This window comes from Tamandua tetradactyla, chromosome 10 (assembly GCF_023851605.1).
Source record: "Tamandua tetradactyla isolate mTamTet1 chromosome 10, mTamTet1.pri, whole genome shotgun sequence".
Classification (NCBI taxonomy): Eukaryota; Metazoa; Chordata; class Mammalia; order Pilosa; family Myrmecophagidae; genus Tamandua; species Tamandua tetradactyla.
The window spans coordinates 57,791,728-57,817,518 of NC_135336.1; the positions used below are offsets into that span (position 1 = coordinate 57,791,728).

Genomic DNA, 25,791 nt, shown 5'->3' on the forward strand with positions numbered 1-25,791 from the left:
AAAGACCTAGGGTTGGGGGACTGAGTAGTTCAACCTCCTCAGCTAGTAGCCAGCCCAAGAGAGTGCAGTTTTATACTGGCTAGCAAAACCTGGCTTTGTTTTAGGGCATTGCTTTGACAGTTGGGTTGTCCATGTTTCTCAGCCAAAACAAGTCTGGGTTCCCATGCAGGGGGTGCAGAGCAGCTCCAGTGGGCCTGGGATAGGGACTGGAGAGGCTCTGAAAAGGCCTGCACTTCCCTTACCCTTTCCAGCCTGCCCAGCAGATGGCACTGTTTGGTGACTTAGTCACCCTCAGGAGTTGCTTACCTTCTGGAGCTCAGGTGGCATCTGGCCAGGTGGTACTGAATCTGTGGGGTTCCTGTGCCCTCACTTCACCAGCCAAAATCTGGCTCAGAATGGGGCTGTGTCCTCTACTTTACTTGTGGCAGAATATTCCCCCAGCTGTCCTGGTCTGCAGCTGTCTGTGGCTGTTTTCCTCAAGGGTGGGGGATGAGTGCCAGGTCCCAGGGCTTGAAACCCAGTCTTTGTCCAGGTTTTTTCTCAGACCCTTTGTCCCTTATTGACCAAGGTCTTGAAATACCCTCCCCCATCACCTGGGTCCTCACCAGTTATTTGGGTACTTTCTGTCAGGGTACTTACTGATTTTGCAGCTTCCTCCTTAATCCTACATTTTGGAAACTCCTCCTTGCTGCCATTTTGTATTCCACCCTCCCCTGGAGCTTAAATCTTGTAGTTGGTCTGGGTGGGATTGGGTCTTTGTGTCTGGATGTAGGTGGGCATCTGTGTCACTGTTGTAGAGATTTTATGCTTGTGTCCCTACTGGGAGGTCGGAGGGATCCCAGCTGCTGCTTCTGTGCACTTTCCAAGCGGCATGGGACCAAGTGACGGGAAAGACCGTGGGGTCTTGCTATTTTTCTCTTTCTTCAATTTGGCATTTTGAGATCCTTTTCCAGTCTTCCCTTTCCTCCAGAATTTTGAACAAATGAGAACTGTCCTTTTATTCACTGAGTCTCTGGGGAGAGGTTTTCAACAATCATTTATGTCACCATGTTGATGACATCATTTCCCAGTAAATCTCTTTTTAGAGAATAGATATTTAATATATGTATCCAAACATTAAGGCACAGAAGCAAGGCTTGGCTTATGATTTCTCAGAATGGAATGTTTCACTTGAGAAAATATCACAAGCTTGGTTGAACCTGGAGGGATATTTAACGGTTAACATTTATGGTGAAGTAAACATTGAGTATGTAAAGGCTACAATTAGTTTGCATTTCACTCTATTTATAGAACAGAGGAATTCCATACTAGGAACTCACTAATAAATTGTAAAAGCCCCTCTATCACCATGCATCGGTCCTTGAAAGTGAGTGGATAATATTGTCTCTCTAAAGTGCATCACTTTCTACATAAATACCTCTTTTATTTTCTGTTTTAAATATTCTCTCCATATCGGCCAAGCTAGTTTAACTTGTTTCAGGGTACTAGGGGTTGAACCCTGCCCCTCACAAAGATGTGTTCAATCCTAACCTCCCGTACTGTGGATGTGAATCTTTGAAAATGTTGTCAGTTAAGGTGAAGCCAAACCGAACCAGAATAGGCATTCATCCACTATAACCAGAGTCCTTATAAGCAGAGGAAATTTGGAGACAGAAGGAAACAGATGGCCATGAGACAGAAGTAGAGATCGAGTTATAAATTGCTGGGAATCCACTACCAAAATGCTACAGATTTCAGAGCAAGCATGATCCTGGTGACACCTTTATTTAGACTTCTAGTCTCCAAAACTGTGAGTCAATAAATTCCTGTCATTCCAAACACTCTGAGATAGTTTTAATTGCAGACCTGGCAAACTAAAGCATAAGGATTTATAAATTTCAAGTAAACTGGTGACATTATTAAATTTACTAAAGAATTCTGTTGCTATGTGGCACCTTATCTCATTCTAAGGTGAATTGAACACATTTATTGTTCATTAATGCACTGTCTTCTTTTCCCCTCTAATCACTGAGGCTATTTTTAAAACTTTAATCCACTAAAGGGTGGGGGCTGCATTTGCTAATTGGACAGAACTTCTACCAGGTAAGAGTCTAATACTGCAGCATATGCTACTAGCTGATTCAAATTATTCTCACTTTTTAAGTGTATACTTACCCAGTAGAATTAATTGTTTTGTGAAATGAATTCTAACAAATACTTTGCATTCTATAATATGTCATTAAAAAGTCTTATTTTTATTTTGAAGTAACAAGCCTTGCTGAGAGGAGCCTTTAACTCTTTCCCATCCAGAATCTTATGTTAAACTGGTGTTTTAGTTTGCTAAAGCTGGCAAAATGGGATATACAAGAATAGGTCAGTTTTCACAATAGAGATTTATTAACTTACACATTTACACTTCTTAGGCCTGAAAATGTCCAATCAAGGCACCATCAGGCCAATACCTGGACTCTGAAGAAAACCTGCCTGCACCTGGGACACCTCTGTCGCACAGGAAGGCACATGGCCAATCCCTACCAGTCCTTCACTCCTGAATTTTGTTACTTTCAGCTTTGGGCTTCAGTGGCCAGCTCTCCAATCTTCTGTGGATCCTCTCTTAGTTTCTCCAAGGCTTTTCTCTGTGAGATTCACTTAATTTCATTTCTTAGCTTCTATATGTGTTTTATCTTCTTGTAGGGGACTCCTGTGAAAGGATTAAAACCCACCTTGAAGTGGGTCACATCTCAATTGAAATAACCTAACCAAAAGATCCCACCTACAGTAAGTCTGCACCCACAGGAATGGATTTTAAAAACATGACCTTTGTCTGGGGTACATAATAGCTTCAAACTACAGCAACGTGTTCATAATCTAAAAGTAACTCCCTACACTCTTGATGCAAAGTAGCAAGAGCTGGAAATCAAATTCAATTCAGGCTCCCTTTAAGGACTCAACAAGTCCTACTCAAGGAAGTTGAAATATGAAAACTTCCAAGAATTCCTAGAAAACTGCTCTCACATCATGACTGGCCATTCACTTCATTACCTTTCCAGACATGCACAATGAAAGTAGCTTAAGGTTCTCAAAATAGATGTGCCTGTAGGTCTTCATGCATACGTAGAATGATGTATTCTACAATCCATTCACAGCCCTTTCCCCCCTGCAATGAAAACGTCTCCCCTTCTCTTGAAAATCATATCTTGTTCTCTAGAGAATGGACAAATTCAAAGATTTAGTATGGCTTTTTTTTTTTCTAGTTTTGATTGATCTCTAAACTAATTTTTGCATAAATATCCAGACCCATGTCCATTACTTACTTGCTAAGGATCTTGATTATAGATAGAACTTTAGATATAAAATCACCTGCATGATTTCATTTTGTTTTTATAAAACCACCTGAATAATTTTGTTTTGTTTTTATGCAAGCTTACTTTAGAAAGGCTTTCTAAAATTGCTTGTTTTAATTATAAAACTCATTATGATATTGATTAATAGAATACATACAAAACCTAACATCCATATAACAAGGGACAATTTTAGGAATGATTTTTCCTTTCTGCTAACTTTCAAACTTACTTTTTATTTTTACAACACAGAATTTATTTACAATTTACAATGACAGGAGTCTCCAGAAATTTCTGGTATTTTTTTTTTTTTTTTGCAAATTTATGCTTTTCATTAGCTTAGATTTTTGGAAAACCCATTTTAATTTTTCCCACAAAATCATGACACTTTTTCCTGCAAGAACAGTTTATTTCTACGGATTCTTTGTTGATAAGCAATTATAAAATTCTGACAAATCCCTAATTTTCCCAATAATTAACATAAATAATTGCTTTATTTCTTATATTTCATATTATTTCCATATAGTTTTAGCATCTCATTCCTTAATCAAATTATAGACTTCATAAGTCGTGGGTTAAAATTTTATCTTTCTTTTATACCTTCCAGGGAATAAAAGTACTGCAAGTACTGAGACTCTTAAGTCCTGTCATGTAAATGAGCTAGGATGGACCATTAAGACATTTGAAGAGGTAGGTATAGATAGAATACAGGGCATTATAGATAATATAGGGAAAGATGACAAATTTTTCCTTGCCCTTAGTTTCAAAGGAAACATAATAATAACTCATGAGAACTATATTGGAAATGAAAACATTTCAGGATCAAGAAGAATAAGAGCTGGCTCTCCAAACCTAGATATGAAATGAGAAAGTATTTTTCTCCTACTCTTTTTGAAGGCAAGTTGAAAAAACATAAAGCACTATACATATGTACTGCATTTTAATTAACAGATGATTGGAAGCATTAAATTTGAAAGAAGGAAAACTGCCCAGCAAAACAAGTGGAGGGCTCTATTGGAGGCTCTTAGTTGTCAATTATGGGTAACAGTAGGCAGGTAAATGTGCTCAGGTAGCAGCATGGAGTTCTTGCATTAGATGCAATTTTGTATTGTCTGTTATCCAACACAAATCATAAGACAAAATAATAAATTAGAGTATCTCACATAATTAGGAAATCCTCTTTTTAAAAAGTATGAAATGACTGCATAGGAATGAAATACATAGACTCTTCAACCAAATGCATGTATCATTTGATATCATTTGAATAAATGTATGTAGGTCACAATGTAGGAAAACATATGTATGTTAGGAAATATTTTTAAAAATTAAGTGTAATTATCATGGAATAATTATTTCAGATTTCTGAGATAATTGAATCTTCTGGGTAATAAATCTTACTTTTCCTTTCTGTTCAATTTATAGATAAACTTTACTTCTGTTAATAACCCTACAATCTCTGATCAAAACATGTATTATTGAAATTATTTTAGCATATAAATATAAGAAATGTGAAAGTTAAATTTTGGAGGACATAAGAAATTATTTTGTTTGAGATACATTTAATTTTAACTGTTAGGACTGAAAAATAGGCAACAACTACAAAGTCTCACTTTTAGAAGATTTTGTTTCTTAGCATCAAATTGAGAAAAGCCATTAGGGAGAGAATATTCTCAATGCAATTTTATATGAGTCTCTGTTATTAGTAATTTTTCTTTTTCCTTCTTTTGTTTTTATTTTGAGAAGTTGTGTAGTTTCACAGAAAAAGGGTGAAGAAACTACAGAATTTTCCTGTGCCCCCACCACGTGCAGTTTTCCCTATGACTAACACTGTCATTAGTGTGGTAGTGTTGTGATAATAGATGAAAAAAATCGTTATTATAGTACTATGAATTATAGTCCATACTTTACCTTAGGGCTCACTGTGTTGTAGAGTATAATGTATTTTTTTAAAATTTTTGCTCTACTAACATACAAAACCTAAAATTTCCCCTCTTAACCCTATTCAAATATATATAGATCAGTGGCGTTAATTACATTAACAGTGTTGTGCTGCCATCATGACCATCCATTACCAAAATATTTACATCATCACAAACAGTAACTGTGTGAATTAAGCATTATCTCCCCATTCCCTACCCCTATTGCAGCCTTTGGCAACCTGTATTCAGCTTTCTGAATTTAGGAATTTGCTATTTGGGGTTGGGGGTTGGAGTAGGAATGGACAAATAATATTCACATTTTGATTTAAGGAAACAAAACTTGCCTTTGAAAATATAGCGTGCCTGAACTCTGTGTATTTTCAATACAGACAGCATTGGATTAAAACTTTGCCTCTTCTGGATAGTTTCTAGGGGACCTTAGGCTGTGTGCAGGATTGAAAGTATTAGTATGTGCTTTAGAAGAGCCATGTTTTAATCCTAATCCAATCCTGTAAGAACAGCCCTTTATTTTAATCCTGATTCAGGACTGGAATCTTTTGATTAGATTTTCTCCAGCGAGATGTGACACACCCAACTATGGATATTAACTTGATTAGATGAAGATGTGACTCCACCCATTCCAGGTGGGTCTTGTTTAGCTTAGTGGAATCCTTTAAAAGAGGAAACATTTTGGAGAGAGAGCCAGAAAGGACAGAAACAACAGAAATGACAGAACCTAAATGACAGAAGCCTCGGGGATGAACAGAAACTTCACAGCAGAGCTGACAGAGATGCGGACACGTGGAGAACAGAGACATGGATGTTTGGAGATGCTCAGAGCCCATCACCATGAGATGTTAAGCGAGCTGAAACCTAGAGAGAACCAAGGGAAGCCAAGAGATGAATGCCAGCCCCAGAGAAGCAAAATGAGGAACCCCCACAGGAACAGAGGCTGAAAGCAATGGAGCCCAGGAGCAGTGGACCAATGTACCTTCCCTGACAGAGGTGTTCGGTTTTCTTTGAATTAAGGTATCTTTCCTTGAATACGTTAGTTTGGACATTTCCAGAGGCTTAGAACTGTAATTGTAGCTTATTAAATTCCCCTTTTTAAAAGCTGTTCCATTTCTGATATGTCGCATTATGGCAGGTTGCAAACTAACACAGGCTGCTTACCTAATTTCTCTGTGCTACAGATCCCTCATCTGAGTTTGGAGATAATAATACCCAACACATAGAATTGCTAAAAGCATTAAATGAATTAAAATTTCAAAAGCCCTTAATTCAGTCTCTGGCATATAGTAACTGCTACATAATCATTTGTTATGTTTTTAACCTCATTTTCTTCCTCTATTTTCTGTTTTTCTCTATTATTATTTTTATCAGATATTTTTCTACCTTGAAGTCTGGGTAGGAAAGCAAATCTGAGCCTCACTTTTATTAACACATGACTCCCCAACCATATTTAAACAAACCATATCTAGGAAAATAATCTAACTCAATTAACCAAAGTGCAAAAGTGAGTACACTGACTGTCTACAAACCTGACAGTCTCTACAGAACTAGACTATGCCAAACAGGAAATAGCCCACCCCAAATGGGACTCTTCAGAAAGCTCAGTTTTTTGTTTTCTGTCTCTTTAAAATCATTATGTATCATTGAGGGTCACTGCTGATCAGCAGCCTAAATATAATTAATGCTTATAGTGATACTCTCATTATAAGCTAATAATGGGCTTCTTTATCCAGATCACAATATTCTACACTCTATTGTTTTAATGGCTTCCTGAAATAAGTGATATAAATTGGATCCAAAAAAAGTCATCAAACCCTAATATTGCATGTAGAGTTAGAGTTTTAACATAATGCTTTTGCCAAACATCACTAAGTAAGCAGAGTTTATTATTGCAATTCAGTTCATGTCAATTTCTTGCGAAGAGATTATTTTTTACTTTCATTATGGTTTATTAAAACTATATAGAGGACATTTTATTTTGTTCATGTCATTTTCTAGTTTTGTCTGCTTGCAAACAATTATAACCACAAGTTAAAATCTAAAAGCTTTACTGACAATGCAAATGGCTACACAGTAGAGATATGGTTATAAATATCAAGTCCCTACCCATCTTTCTGAGATGATTATCTTTGAACAGCTTCGTTTTTCATTTTTTATGAAGTACTGGGATGCCTAACTCATTTTAGTGGTTTCTTTCAGACCTGAAGAAGCAGCATTGTTTAGTACATGAATGGGGAAAATTTGTCATTAAGGTCAAATAGATGCCCCATCCTAAATTCATCCAGTTTTCAAGACATTTATTGTTCATCTTTTGCCCCTCTCATTAAGATTAGCAGATCTAACAATGCTTATCTGTGGCAGTCTTCAGTTTACAACTTGTTCAAGCCTTTAACCACTAAAATCTATTAGTATATTTTATTCAGAATATTTTTAAAGACAAATTTTCTCAAGCTCCTCTTCTTCATCTTGATTTTCTTAAAGACCTTTATCTTGTATAGTGTAATGGGCAAATATAAGAAAATTAAGAAGACAAATTCTTGAGAAAGAGTGGATAATATGAAAGAATGGTGCTTAATCAATGACAGAAAATGAATAGAAACAAATATAACAAAAAAAGTGGTTGGGAGATATTTATTTGGTAAAATGAAAAGTTCAGGAGGTAGTAATTGAGGAAAGGCTGGGTGCTAATACTTTGTCCAGGAATCATTCTTTATCTCACATCTATATATTTCTCTGTGATGCTTTCATTCTTAGGCAAGCTTAAAAATCTGTTGCCACTCAGCTTAGATCATTCCTTCAGGAATGATGTATTTATTCCCTGCCCCCCGCCCTTGATCATGGCAGCCAGGTCCTCTCAAAGAATTGAACTTAGTCAAAGAAATCCATCTTCCCAAGGGCATACCTTCTCTCTGTGGCACCCCATGTGTGATGACTTTGAATGGGTATAAGGCACAGCCTCTATGCCTCTAGTGGTCATTTCTATAAGGCTGCCAAATTTCAGAGTTCTGGAGGGTCAGTTGAAGACTTAGTTCATCTTCTCCCTCTGCTCAGTTATTCTTCCTTCACTCCCACTTAAGCATTAATCCTCAGGACACTCCACAAATAACTTCCTGCACACATCTCTTTGCTCAAATTCTGTCTCCCAGTTGACCCAGTGTAGAACAACGTGGCTCTAGGCTCTTATGCTCCCCTTCAACTTCAGCATGAACAGAGCTTCTCTTTCATATTACTTCATATAAAACCCTGGAAATGGGCTCTTAGTCTGATTTGGACCATATCCCCATCCTGAAGTCAATCATTTAGGTGGCAAGTTGACATTCAGGAAGAACCAGATCATATAGTTTCATCTAGAATGCCTGGGAGGTCAGAGGACTAGGGGATGAGAATTAGGTAGCCTGATCCAAAGGTGTAGACAAAGAGTGAGAGAATAATAATTCCCTAAATGGAAAAAAAGAGGTCAGTTCAGAAGAAGATAGAGTGCATGGTGCAGAAGTTGAAATAACACATATACATTACTAAACAGGTTATATATATTCTTAATAATTCTAATTTAAATACGATTTACTTTACTCTTACATTAAAAGATGAGATAAAAATACATAAATATAAAATAGCTAGCATTTGTTGAGTCTTAACCAAGTAGAAACATGTTACATTTGCACCCCACTGAATTCAGATGTTTATATGTTATTTAATATATGTCATTTTGGGGAAGAAGCTTTGAGAGTTAGCACATGGCTTCCTATGTATTTTTTTCTATTTGCCACAAAATTATCAGTGTTCCAGATATGGACTGCTCCGTTAGCCTGTGTTCCAGAATGAAGCCAATGTATAGCAGAGCCAGAAGTGGACATTTAGTATAATTGAGAAATAAACATTTACTATGATATGCTTTTGAGATGTGGACACCATTTATTAAGACTGCATAATCTCACAAAGTCAATGAGTTTCTGATTACTTGGTTAGATTTTTCCACTTAGTTAGCAGTAATAATAAAATAGATAATTTATTCTTTGTAGAACCAGTTGGGTTCCCCAGATCCAAGGATATCATGGTAGTTAGAGTCAGTTGTCAACTTGGCCAGGTGAACATGCTTAGTTCTGTTGCTGTGGACATGAGCCGATGGTACATGAACCTCACCTGTTGCTGATTACATGTGCAGTTGGCTAGGAGGCATGCCTGCTGCAATGAATGGTGTTTGACTTAATTGGCTGGTGCTTAAATGAGAGAGTTCAACTTAGCACAGCCCAAGCAGCTTGGCATTCCTCATCTTAGCACTCGCAGCTCAGCCCAGTCCTTTGGAGATGCAGAAAGGAATGACTCCAGGGAAAGTTGTTGGAACCCAGAGGCCTGGAGAGAAGGCCAGTAGAGATTACCCTGAGCCTTCCCACATAAGAAAGAACCTCAGATGCAACTTAGCTGCTTTTCCTCTGAAGAACTAACAAAATAAATCCCCTTTTATTAACAGTCAATCTAACTCTGGTGTGCTGCATTCTGGCAGCTAGCAAACTAGAACAGATACCACACAGAGTTTTGGAATCAATAAAATGTGCATTTTCTTGGAGACACCCCTCTGTACAACTTCCTTGTGAATTTCTGATAAGAGATAATTGGTAAGATATTGGAAATCGTGGCCAGTATCAGGCAAATGTCAGAATTAAAGAAAAGGTAAATTTATATAATTACATAGTCATAAATTTGGCATTCAGAAACATGCTTTATTAACAATAGAAAATCAAAACATGTGCATTATGAGCCAGAATAGACTTGCTACAAACACAACATTCTAAAATAAGTTGATGTTACCAGACCTATTGATCCAGGTAACAAGTGTTCGTGAAATATTTGAATGTTATGTAGATATTAACAATAGACCCATAGATCCTCTTTATCTAAGTGCAGGAGACTCTAATAATTGTTTTGACCTGTAAAATAGATATCCCTTTTACAGACGAATAAATGAAAGATAAAAGATATAAATGTACCCAATTGCATACAGTGGAAACACTTAATTTTCAAACCACCTATCTGTTTGTACACTCTGACATGTTTTGGTATGCTTCTTTTCAGTAGACATAATGGCAAAACGTGTAGCAAATTTGAGAATTTCAGAGTTGATCAAGGAAAAAGATTTGACTGCAAGATGACAGTAGCATAGAATGAGCTTTATTTAAGTGACACTCAGACCAGTTTTCATGAGAGGGGAAGCTTCTCTCAGTCAAGACCTTGCAGAGGCAGCACCATGAGCCTCCACCCAGAAGTGAAGCATAGCAAGGGAATTGCAGGAGAGAAGGGACCCAGCGAGGGGGATTATGCAGCTTGGAGACCCACAAACAGCACAGCCTGGATCAGTGAGATACAAAGAGCAGCAATCCTTTGTGATCTTGGTGCAAGAGGCCTACCTTTCAAACAAACTCAGCATTTAACATGCCCTCCTCACTAAGCTTAGTCATGTCTAGTTTTTTATTTAAAATAAGAGAGGTGGGACCCTTCCTTTCACTTGACCATTTAGAGGCCATATCAGTGTTGTCAATAGGATAATTTCAATATTGTTGTGTCTCAGGGAATAGGGAGGCCTGAGGAGAGGGAAAAAGATGGGGAGCAGCAGGTCAGTGGCACAGTCAGAACACAATATTATCCATTAATTAAGTTTAATTAAGTTAATGGAAAATTAAGTTTTCCATCTTATTTGGACACAGTTCATGGAACGCCAAAACAATTATAATAGTAGCATCAAAGATCACTGTTTATAAGTCGCCATAACAAATATAATAATTAAAAATTTTAGATAGTGTGAGAATTACCAAATGTGATATGGAGATAGGAAGTGAGTATACACTGTTGGGAAAATGGTGCCAATAGACTTGCTAGATGCAGGGTTGCCACAGACCTTCAATTTGTAAAAACTCAGTATCTGCAAAGTACAATAAAGTGAAGCACAATAAGATGAGGTATGCCTGTAATATCTTGCCCCAATCAGATATTTTGTGGCCATCTAGTATCTATGTATAGAGCATATGCCTTAAAGCATTTCATATTGACCTACTAAAACTGTTCAATACAATTAACAGACAATTGAACATTTGCATATGCAAATGACTCAGCCATTAGTAAAATAACTATGGTAATATATACATTGTTAAGTTGAAAAACAGAAAATGAAAAATACATATATATATATGATCAATTTATTAAAAGAGAAGCTAAACTATGAAAACAATTGATTTTCATTATCTGCAGCATCTTTTCTTGTGAATTCACCTGTTCACAAAAATTTGCTTGTAGTTCCCTAATCAATACTTCTGACACTTTTACAGTCATTCACAGACATGTATAGAGTAGTAAAATATTTGAATAACCCAACCTGCATATTCCCAGCCGAGTAGTTGCTCTACCTTTTTATTTTTGTTCTCATACTATAAACAATTTTTCTTTTTGCAATATATTGGGTGACATATTTTTCATGTTTGCTGCATTGTGTTGGTGATTTCACTGTTTAAAATGGTTCCAAAGTGTGATGTTGAGGTGCAGTCTATTATTTGTTAGTTCAAGAAAGCTGTTATTTTCCAACTGTGAATATACATATGTTAGATGACTATCATTCAGATAGAAGTTTTAGCACTGTTCATAATGGGTTCAATGTCAGTTAACAAACAATATATATTTAAAAACAGCTAAATAGAATTACACATGAAATATGGTAATATATTTATTGATGGACAAAAATTTTGTGATCAGAGCTTCACAGTCGCCTAACACTTTATTTTCCTTGGAGCAATGCTTCAATATTGACCAATCCAGTGTTTATGCTGGCTTTCTAGAACGTATTAAACATGAATAATAAGAATCAACTGTAACTGTTTTAAGAATAAACATGCACAACCTATGTTATTGTGATGGTTTGGAAGCTTTCTGTTCTTAAAATTAATTAATTATAAGTAGAATCTTTCATGAGTATGATCTTAACTCATTCAGGATGGGTCTCAATTTTCTTATTGGAGTCCTTTATAAGAGGATGAAATTCAGAGAAAGACACAGGACACAGAGAAGAAGGATACAGAAGCGCAGAAAGAAAGCACAGAAGCTGAAATAGAACGGCCCCAGGAGCCAGAGGCTGAAAGCAATGAAATCCAGAGGAGAAGGAAGAGGTCAGCAGATTCAACCATGTATTTACCATATGACAGAAGAGTCCTGGATCATTGGCAGCCTGTCTTTAGGAATAAGGTATCATCTTCAATGATGCCTAGATTTGGACATTTTCATGGCCTCAAAACTGTAAGCTTGTAAACGTAAATCCTATTGTAAAAGCCTGCCAATTTTATGGTACCTGCATTTCAGCAGCTTTAGCAACTGTTAACAGTATGCAGAAAGAGGTCAACAGTAAAGCTATTCAAAGTATCAAAAATGCTCATTCCAAGTTTTATGAATATTTTCATGGTGAAGGAAGACTGGGCAAAAAGATTGAATAGGATATCACCTACATAATTTGATTTACAACATAAATGACCCTCTATCTACTTAAAATATCTTTCTATATAAAATGACTCCTAGCTCTTAAAACTAAAATTCTTATAACGAAATAAGATTTTGGTCCCCCCCAAAAATATATTTTAGTACACTAATTCATAAATGCTCATTTTTAATTTCGCATGGCACACAAGAATGTAATGCAGATGTGTGAAGTAATAGGGATCTGAAAAGATGTACTTTGATGAAAGTATATGGTTATGTGACTATCATTTGAGAATGTGAGATAGTTGGGGCTTGAGGGTAGCAGGCATACAATCCAGGGAAATATGAAGTATAGATATGAATACACAGAGGTATTTCATTTAATCAAAGATTTTTAAATGACTGATATTGGTATTGTGTTCATTGTATTAATGACTACATTATAATTTTCCTTCCTTTCTTCTCCCCATATTTTCACTTTCCTCCAAAAATAAAGTGTATAAAGAGCATGCATATGCCAAATACTTCAGTAAGTTGATATGTTACCCTGGGTTCCTGAGAAAGCAGAGCCCCTAGCAAAGGTCACATATTAATATTTTATTGTGAAAGGGTGGGTAAAAACAGACAGAACAAAGGAAGTGAGACAGAGAAGGAGGAAAATCAAAACTAAGGCGGTATAATATGGAGAAAAACAGCTGGCTATTCAGTCACTAAGAATGTCTTCTGAGAGACCACGGGGAATCACTGCCTTCAGAAAGTTTGTACCTAAATGATGAAAGTGGACAAGCGATTGGCTCACTTTTTCTCTTTTAAGGCTCTCATAGTGTCAAAGCTTGCTGCATTTCTAAGTTAAACTAACCCTAAGGAGACCAGAACCTCAATGTGGTACTCAGCTTAGAATAGACATGGCAGCTGCCATCACCCAACTTTGACGGGTACAAAGAAAAGGAGGAAATGATGGCCTCTTACTTTGGGAAAGCCACTAGAAATGGTATGGAGTAGAACAAGGTGACTATGATGACATTCAAACCTTTCCAACCTAGAGAATAATGCTGTTCATCTTGGGACACTGTGGCCAAAGAACTGTGTGGAGAGAATTCTCCCTTAGTAGCTCCAGTTCTTTTATACACTAAGCCTTTGGAGCAGTAGGCATGTTTGAACAATAAACATGCCTTGGAAACTAGAAAAAGTATCTCCATAAAGATATAGATTCCAAGACATTCTAGGATAGTAAGTATTCTTCCCATCCTGAAAATATTTGCATATATTCCAGGACAATAAGTAATCTACTTCTGGAGATTGAGGGATGGTGATGGGTAGAAGTGCCGGCAGGTCCAGAAAAGCCCACAGTCTTCTAATTACAGGATTTCTCTCCTATGGTGCAAGGAGAAAAGTGACTAAGACATTAGAAAATCATGGTTGATGCATATACATAGACCAGTACAGCTAATTGTGGATCATGCTGTGCTACAAAATGGCATACATAATTAAAATTAAAGTATCAGATCAGTGGACTAATTTTTTACAATTTTTATAATAACTTAGTATTAAATTTGATTTTTTCCTTTTTCTTTTGTTCATTCTTCTGTTACTCCATTACTTTTCACATTTGTTGAATATCTGAAGACATAGTATTATGAATTATGTATTAATTTGGAAATTAAAAGAATATTGCATGCATATTATATGCATGACATTATTATCTTTGTTTTGCGTGGAAGCTGACCTCATCTGATCATTAAGAATCCTGAATTAACACTATTATCATCTTCATTTTAATGAAGAAGAATCAGTATCATAAGAATTAGGCAAATTGCCTAAAATTACAAAGCCAATAAAGGGTTAAGCCTTAATTTGAACCCAGATTTAAAGTTTTGTACTTTCTGTTATTTTAATTGTGTCATTTGGTCTTAAAATTTAAGAAAGAAAATGAAACAATGAAATATTTCTAAAAATCTACCATACAATTAAATGCACAAGGTTATTTTGAAGAGACTCTAAAGTTTCAGAATTTAAACCTCTGCCCACTCCCAACACTCCCCTCATCAAAATACATGGCTTCATTTTTTGCATATCATTCAATGGCTTCTTGATGTGCACATTCAGTCCAAAACTCTTCTACACTGATATATTTATCAGTTTATATCTCTGTCTAAAATCCTTTTAAGAGGAAAAAGACTTCCAGGGTGACAATTTGAGTAGGTCTGTTAACCTGCTCCCCACTAAAACTAATAAAACTATAAAAACACAAACATTTAAAGCCTCTCAATATGGTGCTGGGGACAGGCAGTAAATGAAGTTATAGCTATTCAAGAGATTTTACAAAAAGTCAATGAGAAAGACTAGAGTATGTGTTATTTGAATTACAACCACTTCTTCCCTTCCTTCTCCCATCTCAGAGAGGTGGGAACTCTTTTCTGAATTGCATCAGTCACAAACATGGGGCTCTCTTCTTCCAGCTCCTAGTAAGAGCACTTACTCCTCATCTTGCCCCCACCTGCCTGTTGCTGAGGCTGAGTCATGGACTAGTGTGGTTGAAATGTGGGGAGTTCCTTCTCCTGCTCAGTCTCTACTCATGGAGCAGAGGCTTTACCTTGAACACCATGCTAAGAAGACTAAGGTACTAATGATCCTTGCCTTGATGTGTGAGGTAGTAGCTCCATGCAAGGAGAGGCAAGCCAAGAGGATCTCTAACTGCGTGACCCTTCCACTAGCTCTCAGTTCCTAAAGGTGAAGGAAAATGAATCACTGTCACTCAGAGAGACACTTACTTTTGTCAGCACCAAGTCTAGAACCGTGACTCAGATTTTGTGTAGGGAAAGAAACAGACTTTCAAACAAAAGCCCTTCATCTCTTTCTGGGGAACTGACTTCATTTTTTTGCTGAACATAGAGAAACTCAAGCTTAAGACATGCTCAAACACTGCAGAGGTTATGGCAAAAAGCAATTATGAGTAGATTCAGGATGCAGGATAAACTGAAGGCCAACTAGTTTTCAGGAAAGAACCAGGGAAAGCATCAGTTGGAAGGAGCCATTTTAGGGTCTAAAGAAATGTCGAACTCTGACCTCAGAAACTATTACTTAAAAGAAGCCACAATTTGATAGGATTTGTTGTAGAACAATTTATGCCACAGCCCATTGCTAAAAATAATTGAACAACCAGTCAACAATTAGTGGTGTTTAGCAGTTAGGTGTGCTCAGGGAAAGAGAAGAAGAAATATCTGCCAAAACCATCATCATCCCAGGATGATTGTGGGTATACTCCTCTGTGCTCCACAGAAGCGCAACATCAGATGTTCAACCCTGCAGGAAGAGAAATGAACTTCACAAAAATAACCCAGCCAATCACCAGGCAAATAAACAAGCAAACAGCAATAAATCCCAGAGTTGGGGTGGGGAGGACTAGTACCCATAGTTGCGAAGATATTTTATCTAAAATTCTCCATTGCCAACAAATATTATGGAGCATTTAAAAATAGAAGAGTATGATTTATACAACAGATGAAGAAAAGAGGCAACAAAAACTGCTTGTGAGGATGACCTGATGCCAAAATTTATCAGAAGACAACTTTAAAATAGCTATTATTTATACATATAATCAGAGAATTGAAGGAAACTATAATTAAATAAATAATGAGTACTATGATTATAATGGCACATCAAAACAGAGAATATCAATAAAATATAGAAATTATAAAAAAGAGCTAAATGGAAATTCTGCAGTAAAGTACAATAACTGAAATAAAAAATTCAGTGTAGTGTTTAACATTAAATTTGAACTGGCAGAAAAAAGATTAAGTGAGTTTGAAGATAGATCAATAAAGATCATGTAAGCCGAAGAACAGAGAGAAAAAAAGAATGAAGAAAAATTGAAAGAGACAGAAAAAGGTGGGACACCAATATAAACATAATAGCAATACCAGGGGTAAAGAAAAGAGAGAAAGGAGAAGAAAACTACTCAAAGAAGTAATGACTACAACTTCCAAAATTTACTGAAAAACTACAACTTGCATATCCATGAAACCCAGCCAACTATAAACACAAAGAGAATATAGGCAGACATATCAGTAAAATGCTGAAAGTCAAAGACAAAGAGAAAATGTTAAAATCTGGAAGAGACAAATGACTTACTATGCATAGGGAAACCCCAATGAGAATAACAGCTGACTTCTCAGAGACAATGGATGCCTGCAATCATGTAATTTTAAAAGACAGTTCAAATGCATATTCTCCCTATATTTTCTTAATTAATTTATAAAGCAATTTAGGGTGGGCCGCCATGGCTCAGCAGGTAGAGTTCTCGCCTACCATGCCAGAGACCCGGGTTCACTTCCTGGTGCCTGCCCATGTGAAAAAAAAAATTGTATAAAAATATGTATATAATGCAAATGGGGGTCCAGAACATAAAAGTATTATTTTTGTGTAAAACATTTGTAAAAAAAAATAGCACAAATGAGGTGGTTGGTAGCAAAGCTGAACTGGGCTAAGGAAATGGCTAGTAGATATTATAAGTAATAGTTATAACAATGCATTGTTGAGATTGCAACATTGTATAGCAAAAATACCTCAAAAAGGTGAAAAGAAATAGAAGTAATGTTTCTGTATATCACTGGAATTAGCTAGTATGAATCTGAAGGTGATTCTGATAAGTTAAGATGCAAATGGCATACCCTAGAGCAACCATTAAAAAAGTTTTCAAACATATATTGAATAAAAACTTTAAAAAAATTAAAATTCTGCATTGCAAAATATTTACCTAATGCCAAAGAAAGTAAATGCTGGATAGAGTAACAAAAGAGACATGAGGCATATAGGCAACTAAAAGTACAATGACAGATGTGCATGCAACCATATCAATAATAATATCAAATATAAATGAATTAAACAATCCAATGAAAAATAAGAGATTTTAAGAATGGATGAAAAACATGATACAAATGTATAGTGTCTACTGGAGACAAACTTTAGTTTCAAATATAGAAACACATTGAAGATAAAAAGATGGAAAAAGATATATAAGTATCAGCCACAAGAATGCTTGGAAGGGCTATAATAATATAAGACAAACTAAATGTTAAGACAAAAAATGTACTAGAAATCAAAAGGCACATTTTATAATAATAAAATTCAATTCATTAGGAAGATTTGACAATTATAAATATCATGCACCTAATAACAGCCTCAAAATACATCAACCAATTTCTGACAAAAATGAAGAGAAAAATAGACAATTTGAAAGTAGTAGTTAGATATCTAAATAACTCATTTTCAATAATGGATGCAACTATAGAGAAAATCAGCAAGAAAATAGAAGACCTGAATAATACTGTAAACTAACTAGACCTAAGAGACATCTATACAGCATTCCATTTAACAACCAAATACACAAATATTTATTATTTCCAAGTGATCATGGATCATTCTCCAGTATAGCTCAAACACTGTGCCAAAAAATAAACTTCAATAAACTTAAAGGTTAGATGTATATTATCCAACCACAAAATGGAATGAAAGTAGAAGTAAATAACAGAAAAAATTTGGGAAAACACACAAATATATGGAAATAAAATAAAATCACTCCCAAATAGACAATGGACCCAAGAATAAATTAAAATGGAAATCAGAATATACTTTTAGATAAAGGAAAATAATGACATAATATACCATAATTTATATGACACAGCTAAAACGGTGCTTAGAGGAAAATTTATAAGTGTAAATGCCTATATTAAGAAAGAAGTAAGATCTTAAATAAATAACATAACCTTAGACCGTAAGACACAGGAAAAAGAGGAGCAAACTAAACCTAAATTAAGATAATGAGAGGAATAATAAATATTAAAGTAAGAAATAAATAAATAGATAATATAAAGCAATAGAAAAAATCAATTAAAATAAAGCTGATTCTTTGAAAGGATTGAAGAAATTGATAAACATTTAGCTCAATTGACCAAGATAAAAAGAGAGAATACTCAAATTATTAGAATCAGAAATGAAAAAGGACATTACCAACTGTGCTGGTTTGAAATGATGTATGTACCCTAGAAAAGCCATGTTTTAATCCTAATCTCATTTTGTAAAGGCAGCGTTTCTTCTAATTCCTATTCAGTATTATATGTTTGAAACTGTGACTAGATCATCTCCCTAGAGATGTGATGTAATCGAGAGTGGTTCCTAAACTGGATTAGGTAGAGGTATATCTCCACCCATTTGGGTGGGTCTTGATTAGTTTCTAAAGTCCTATAAAAGAGGAAATATTTTGGAGAAAGGTAGAGATTCAGAGAGAGCAGAGCAGAACAACGTAGCCACGAGAAGCAGAGAGCCCACAAGCCCTTTGGGGATGAAGAAGGAAAATGCCTCCCGGGGAGCTTCATGAAACAGGAAGCCAGGAGAGAAAGCTAGCAGATGACGCCTTGCTCGCCATGTGCCCTTCCAGCTGAGAGAGAAACCGTGACTGTGTTCGCCAAGTGCCTTCTCACTTGAGAGAGAAACCCTGAACTTCATCAGCCTTCTTGAACCAAGGTATCTTTCCCTGGGTGCCTTAGATTGGACATTTCTGTAGACTTGTTGTAATTGGGACATTTTCTCGGCCTTAGAACTGTGAGCTAGCAACTTATCCCCCTTTTTAAAAGCCATTCCATTTCTGGTATATTGCATTCTGGCAGCTAGCAAACTAGAAGACCAACCTAACAGAAATAAAAAAAGAATATAAAAGAATACTATGAATGACTGTATGCTGTTTCAGTTTGCTAAAGCTGCCAGAATTCAATATACCAGACAGATTGGCTTTTATAGTGGGGATTTATTAACTTACAATTTACAGTCCTCAGGACATGAAAATGTTCCCATTAAGGCATCAACAGGATGATAACTGGACTCTGAAGAGAGGACGCTGGCATCTGAGACGCCTCTGTCACAAGGCCGGCACCTGCTGGTCCTTTGCTCCTGGCTTCATGGCATTCAGCTTCTGGCTCCAGTGGCTTTCTCTGTGAGTTTCTGTGGCCCTCTCTTTGCTTCTCAGGGGCCTTTCTCTGTAAGCTCCCTCAGCACTTTCTGTCCTTTATCCTCTCATGAAGGATTCCAGTGAAAGGATTAATTTTGAATGAGTTGGGTCACATATCAATTGAAATTACCTAACCAAAAGGTCTCATCTTTGACCTAGCCAATTACATAGCCAAAGGTCTGCACCTGTGGGAATGAATGAAAAGACATGGCCTTTTCTGAGACACATAAAAGCTTCAAACCACCACATACATGAACAAATTACATTGTTTAGATTAAATGAGAAAATTTCTAGAGACACAAGAATTGATAAAATGACTAGAAAATATAGACAATCTGAATATACCTTTAAGTGAAATATTAAATTAGTAATAAAAACACTGTGTACATAGAAAAGCTCAGGCTAAGATGGCTTCACTGGTGAATTCTACCAAAAATTTAAAGAAGAATTAACACCAGTTCTTAAAAACTCTTCAAAAAAAAAATTGAAGAGGAAGAAAAACTTTTGAACTGATATTTGAGGCCAGTTTTATCCTTATAGAAAAACTAGACAAAGACATCACAAGGAAAGAAAGCTACAGACCCATATTCCTTATGAATATGGTTGCAAAATCCTCAACAAAATACTTGCAAATGGTATCTAGTAATACATATAAATAATTAACTGTTTTATTTTCTTGGGTTTCTCTAAGCAAATACCATGAAAAAGATTGGGTTTAAACAATGGGAATTTACTCACAGTTAGAGTCCAGGAAACTGTCAAAATCAAGGCATAATCAATGTAATGCTTCCTTCCTAAAGACCTGCTGCCAGCAATCCTTGGCTCCTCTGCTACATGAAAAGGTGCATGGCAATACATGCTGGTCTCTCCCTTCTATTCTAGGTTTTGTTCATTTCAGCTTCTTGCTTCTATGGCTTTGTCACTTCTTTCCATTTAAAGGACTCCAGTAATCGCATTAAGACCCATCCTGAATGAGTTGGCCCATGACTTAACTGAAATAACCTCTTCAAAAGATTCTACTTACAATATTTTTACACTGGTTTTTCCTGGTTCTTAGTATAAAATGAGAGAAGCAGAATATAAACTGAAGACTAAACTATTAGACAAAAAAGAACCAGCATTTGATAATTTAGAAAATTTGTATTCTATCTAGGTACGATGTTCTGAGATAGCCCTAATATGGTGCTCCCTCAGCCTCAGGAGAACAAGGCTCCATATGAGGATATGGCTGAATGAGAATGACATCAAGGGTGTAACCATTTATGCAAAGGTCTGGGCTGAAAGACTCTCCTGGGGCAAAAATAGAGGAAACATTGCCCTGGTGTATAGAAAGGGTGTGGCTTCCATCTCAGCACTTGGAGGGGGCAGTGTCCCCAGTACTTCAAAAGGGTAGGGCTGCTTGGAGACAAAGCATGAACCATAGATTTCTGTAGACTGTAAAATATAATGGTTCCACCTTTGAAGTCATTCAACGTTCATTTTGCCCCATCTCTGTGCCTTCCAATCCAGGCTGAAAGTGTTTTTGCTTAGACAAAATTCTCAAAAATCTTGTATGTTTTCTGTAGAATTCAAAGAGTTTCAAATCATTTTAGACGAAAGGATCTTCCACAGAGCTTTCCTGGATAATTGCATCTGCCATCCTGACTTGTTTAAGAAAGTTGAGTAGATTTGTTAAGTCATATACCTAATCTCCTTTGCAAATGCTGTTCAGCTATATTCTCAGTTTGTAACTGAGAGTAATTTCTTCATGATTGTCACAACAGAAAGTAAGCTTGGGAGGACAAAGACATTCATTTCTTTTTTCTCATTATTGTGTCCCTTACACTTAGCACAGGGTTGACATTATGCAGTATTGCATGAATGAATGAATGAATGAATTATTAAAATAAGGTAAGAATGATACACATTGCAAGGAGAGAGATCACTTACTCTTAACTTGAGTGGTTAGGAAAAATATGGAAAGTTGACAACTGAAATGAACCTTTAAAAAAAAAGTGTTGATGATTTTGACAGAGATAGATGAAGCACATCCAGTTTGCTCAAAGTCTGGTTTAACAAAAGCCAAAATTACTCTGGTAAAATACTGAGAGAAAAGTTTAGGAGTTTTTATCAGGTACAAATCATATCCTACATTTACATTAAAGTAACTCTGAAAAGCTTACTTGAGAAAGAGAAGAAAGCATAGTTTTGTTGTCTAGCTTTGAGTAAATGACACTCTAATTTAGGATGAATTAATCTTCTATTGATAAAGAGATAATTATCAGTCAATATTAAACTGATAGCCATCAATTAGAAATAATAGAATATGCAAATTCACATTGACTTATAGATTGTCTAGCACTGCCTTCTTTTTGAAGCCCAGCTTGATGAAAAGACATGCACAAATTTGAAAAATGAATAGATATGATAGAACTGAGGCTAGAACTAAGTACTCAGCATTGTCAACCAAGTGTCATTGGGGGAAAACCTGCAAGAAAAATGTATCAAAGTACTTGCCAATAGCAAATTCATCTACTACTAAGCAATACTCAGCAATAAAAAGAAAGAGCCAGCTGTTACATATGATGTCATGAATAAATCTCAAACCATTATGTTGAATAGACCCCAGACACACAAAAAACCATGCCATATGATTCTTTGTATAGGAACTTCTAAAAGGCAAAACTATGACGATTGAAATGAAAACAGTTGTTGTGTGTAGGGTTAAAGCAGGGAAATTTACTGGAGATGGGAAATAGAGAACTTTCTTGGGTGTAAAAATGTTATATAGATTGATAGTCATATAGCTTATGTGAATTTATACATTTATCAAAATTTGTTGAACTGAAGCCTTAAAATCCACACATTTTATTGTAAATAAATTATACCTTAATAAAACTATTTTATTACTATATCATATAATAAGCTCATTCTATTTTTAAAAAAAATTCTAAAAGGAAAATGAACCGGTTGCCTGACTGTGATAGGTATATCCAAGTATCATTCCTATAAACATTCTCTATTTCTCTATATACATTCATCATTACTATTTTCCTACTTCTAGATCATATTGAGTGAAAACTTACTGACCTTATTATAAACTGTGGCACATTAGGATGTGGAGATTATTAAATATATAAATTAGAGGAAAGGGAAAGAAACCCACGGTTATTTTGTATTCCTGTTTGGATCTACTTTTTCTTTCATTGTTTTTCTCTTGTGTGATAAAGCACATGTAAAAGAAAACAGATCATTCTTTGTACTACTATCTCTCATAATATTTTGTATTTTTATTAACTGAAAAAAATTGCAGTAAAATGCATATGTAGGTTTTTGGAATACTCTGAAAATCTTCTCCAACTTGAAATATATCGTCCTCAATCATTCCTTTTGTCTATCAACTCTACTCACCTCCTCCACTCCCATGCATAATCAAGATGGAAGAGATATAACAGGATAAGGGACAGGTGCCTTGTCACCATTTCTGAGTGCAATGAGCCCCTTCATTCGATTTTTCCCCCCGACTTTTTCTTTTCTTTTTTTTTTTTTGCATGGGCATGCACCGAGAATTGAACCCGGGTCTCTGGTATGGCAGGCAAGAGCTCTGCCACTGAGCTACCATCGCAACCACCCCCTTCATTTGATTTTATTATAATTGTACCACCTCTGGGACTGATCTTTGGATTTGTCCCCAGTTATGCCAACATCAATTTCTGAGCACACTGATGCATTACTAACATTCTTAGCTGGTAAATCTCTACTTTCAAGACCTTCTGTTTATTGTAATATCTTTGAGGTTTTTCTTTATCATGGCTACCACCCTCCAGAGATAAATCTAGATTAAAAAAAACAATTAATTAGAGGTTTTCTAAAAGAAAGCTATTATGTGCTGGTTTTTAATTCTCTGCTGTAAACCACTCTTTCTCCCTCTGCCTGTTTTGGATTCATGAATGTTTTGCATTATTAATGTCTGTTTACACAAATGTAACAAGGGATGAATGTCTTATTTTTTATAAGCTTATTCTGACATTTAAGAATATGCTCTATCAGCAAGGCACAGTTCTTCCTTTTAACAGGCTCAGAAACAGTATTTATCAGTTACTAAATCACAGAGGTTGAGTATAAGCATTTAACTACAAAACTGGGTACTTTAAGCCAGAATGATTACAACTACATCTCCAACTCAGTAAAATGATAGGTAACTATTGCCTGAAAGGAAGACCATTTTCCTCCCTTATGTGGGAATAAAGGTAACATTTATGATTTTATTTAAGTGAAATAGCTAGGCTGGTCTGTAGGGTTTCCTTCCCCTGAGTTCTGTAAAGTAATTCCCCAAAGCAACAGTTAGGTAACACATTTATATAAATAAAATAACTCTGTTACAGAGCATTCTGCTTCTTTTAGTTATCCTTAAATCGATTTGACACTTAATTGGTCTTATCAATTGGAAAGTATGTCAAAAGGCATAGTATTGCTTTCCAAATTACAAAAACAAATGTACAGGGTGCATGGCAGTTTAGGGGTTAGAATGCCTGCTTTTCATGCAGGAGACCCAGGTTCAATTCCTGGACCATGCACCCCCCCCCCCAAAAAATGTACATATTTGCTTCCTCTAGGTAACTTTAATCAAATATTTTCTTACTCTCTCTTCAGATTGTCTAGAGGTAAAGAGAGGAATGTCAAAGTTGAATAAATATATCATTCCTTGACACTGTTGAAGTTATTTCTAAACAACTGTTTCTTCCCACTTGGAGCTTATATAAACCATACCCATCTATTTAGGTATACCTCGAGAAGCTACAATGTAGTAATCATGCACCAATGTGGTGAGTATGTGTGTCTTACCACATAATTACAATCTTTACTTTTCCTTTATAGTGAAAAGCATTGGACAATTAATTTGGACTTAAATATGCCATAATTTCATTGCTTATTTTAATCCACCTTAAGGGCTACTTTGGGTAATGGATCACATTAACCTACCTTTCAGAGATAATTGTTGAATATAAGCCAAGAGTTTGAAATCATCCTATTATGTACATTTCTATTCACTTATTTCCATTTCAGCCAATGAAAGTTAAAATGTTAAGTAGGGTGAACTAATTATTCCAAGAGAGCATTAAAAACTATCTTTCTCTGTACCTGGTTACTTGTCCTGCATATAATACAATATCAGACTGCTACTGATGACATTATTAAAATCACATTGAATGGCAAGATTTTCTAAAACTTTACTGGAAAAAATTGCTTAAGTAAAGGTTAAAGTAAAAAATAAATTATGGTTCAAAATGCTATGATTCTAGTAAACTGCCACGTACTAGTAACTTATTCAAAGGTAGGAACTAATTGCATGTGTTTGTATGTTTTCAAAACCTTCAATGACTCTTGCCATGGTAAAATATACTTCTCAGTCCTTTTGTTTTTCTACTTAATATTTTCTGTTTCTCTCATATTATAATATTTATAGCTAATAAATCATTCAATGCTAATTGAATAAGGGGTTTTTCACTGATTCCTACAGCTTTGCAATAGCTTCTTACTTTTGCTTCTTAAAACAAGCATATTCACAAAAATAAAAACGACCACAGCCTCCAGGGATATAACCAACAAGAAAAATTAACTTTCTCATTAACAGGCATGTGAGTTAAAAACAACAGTAATAACAAATCTTTATTTCTAGAATGCTATATCATACTGTGTTGCCTGTCGCTTCAAGTTATAACATGTCCCAAATTCACAGAATTTCAGATATCTTCTGCAAGTTAAAAATAAAAATAGCCCGGAGAAAGCAAATTAAATTTCATATGTCTAAGCAATCAGTCTAAAACATAAAATAAAATAATAATAACTAATAGTGTCTAGACATTTCCTTCAACAAAGATATATAGTATTTCTGCACTTAAGAAAAATCACATAAAAATAAGCTGTCTTTATTTACCTTGAATGCATATTAGTGTAGTTATCAGGTTCAAAAAACAGGAGCAAAATAAAGTGGAGACAAGTTTGAACAATTGGCCAATCAGTGGATTGGCAGAATGAGTGTAGGAATAGCTGGAAGCAAAACCAGAAGGTTAAGATCAATTTAATTAGCAATTGATGATATAAT

The 25,791-nt window shown here is 35.6% G+C and overlaps 1 long non-coding RNA gene across 4 annotated transcripts in view; it reads right to left on the reverse strand.

The window, feature by feature from the left end:
- The window catches only part of LOC143648503 (uncharacterized), a 173,849-nt gene that overhangs the window by 8,448 nt on the left and 139,610 nt on the right, over nucleotides 1–25,791 (reverse strand). The window contains exon 3 of one of the 4 annotated variants that reach the window (XR_013158573.1): nucleotides 2,279–2,680. The exons of 1 other annotated variant lie outside the window; for it this stretch is intronic. This is a non-coding gene — a long non-coding RNA (uncharacterized LOC143648503). Of the gene's footprint in view, nucleotides 1–2,278; nucleotides 2,681–10,085; nucleotides 11,166–13,322; nucleotides 14,078–25,791 lie in introns of those variants that run through there. 2 more of the 4 variants (XR_013158572.1, XR_013158575.1) reach the window with 2 other exon arrangements.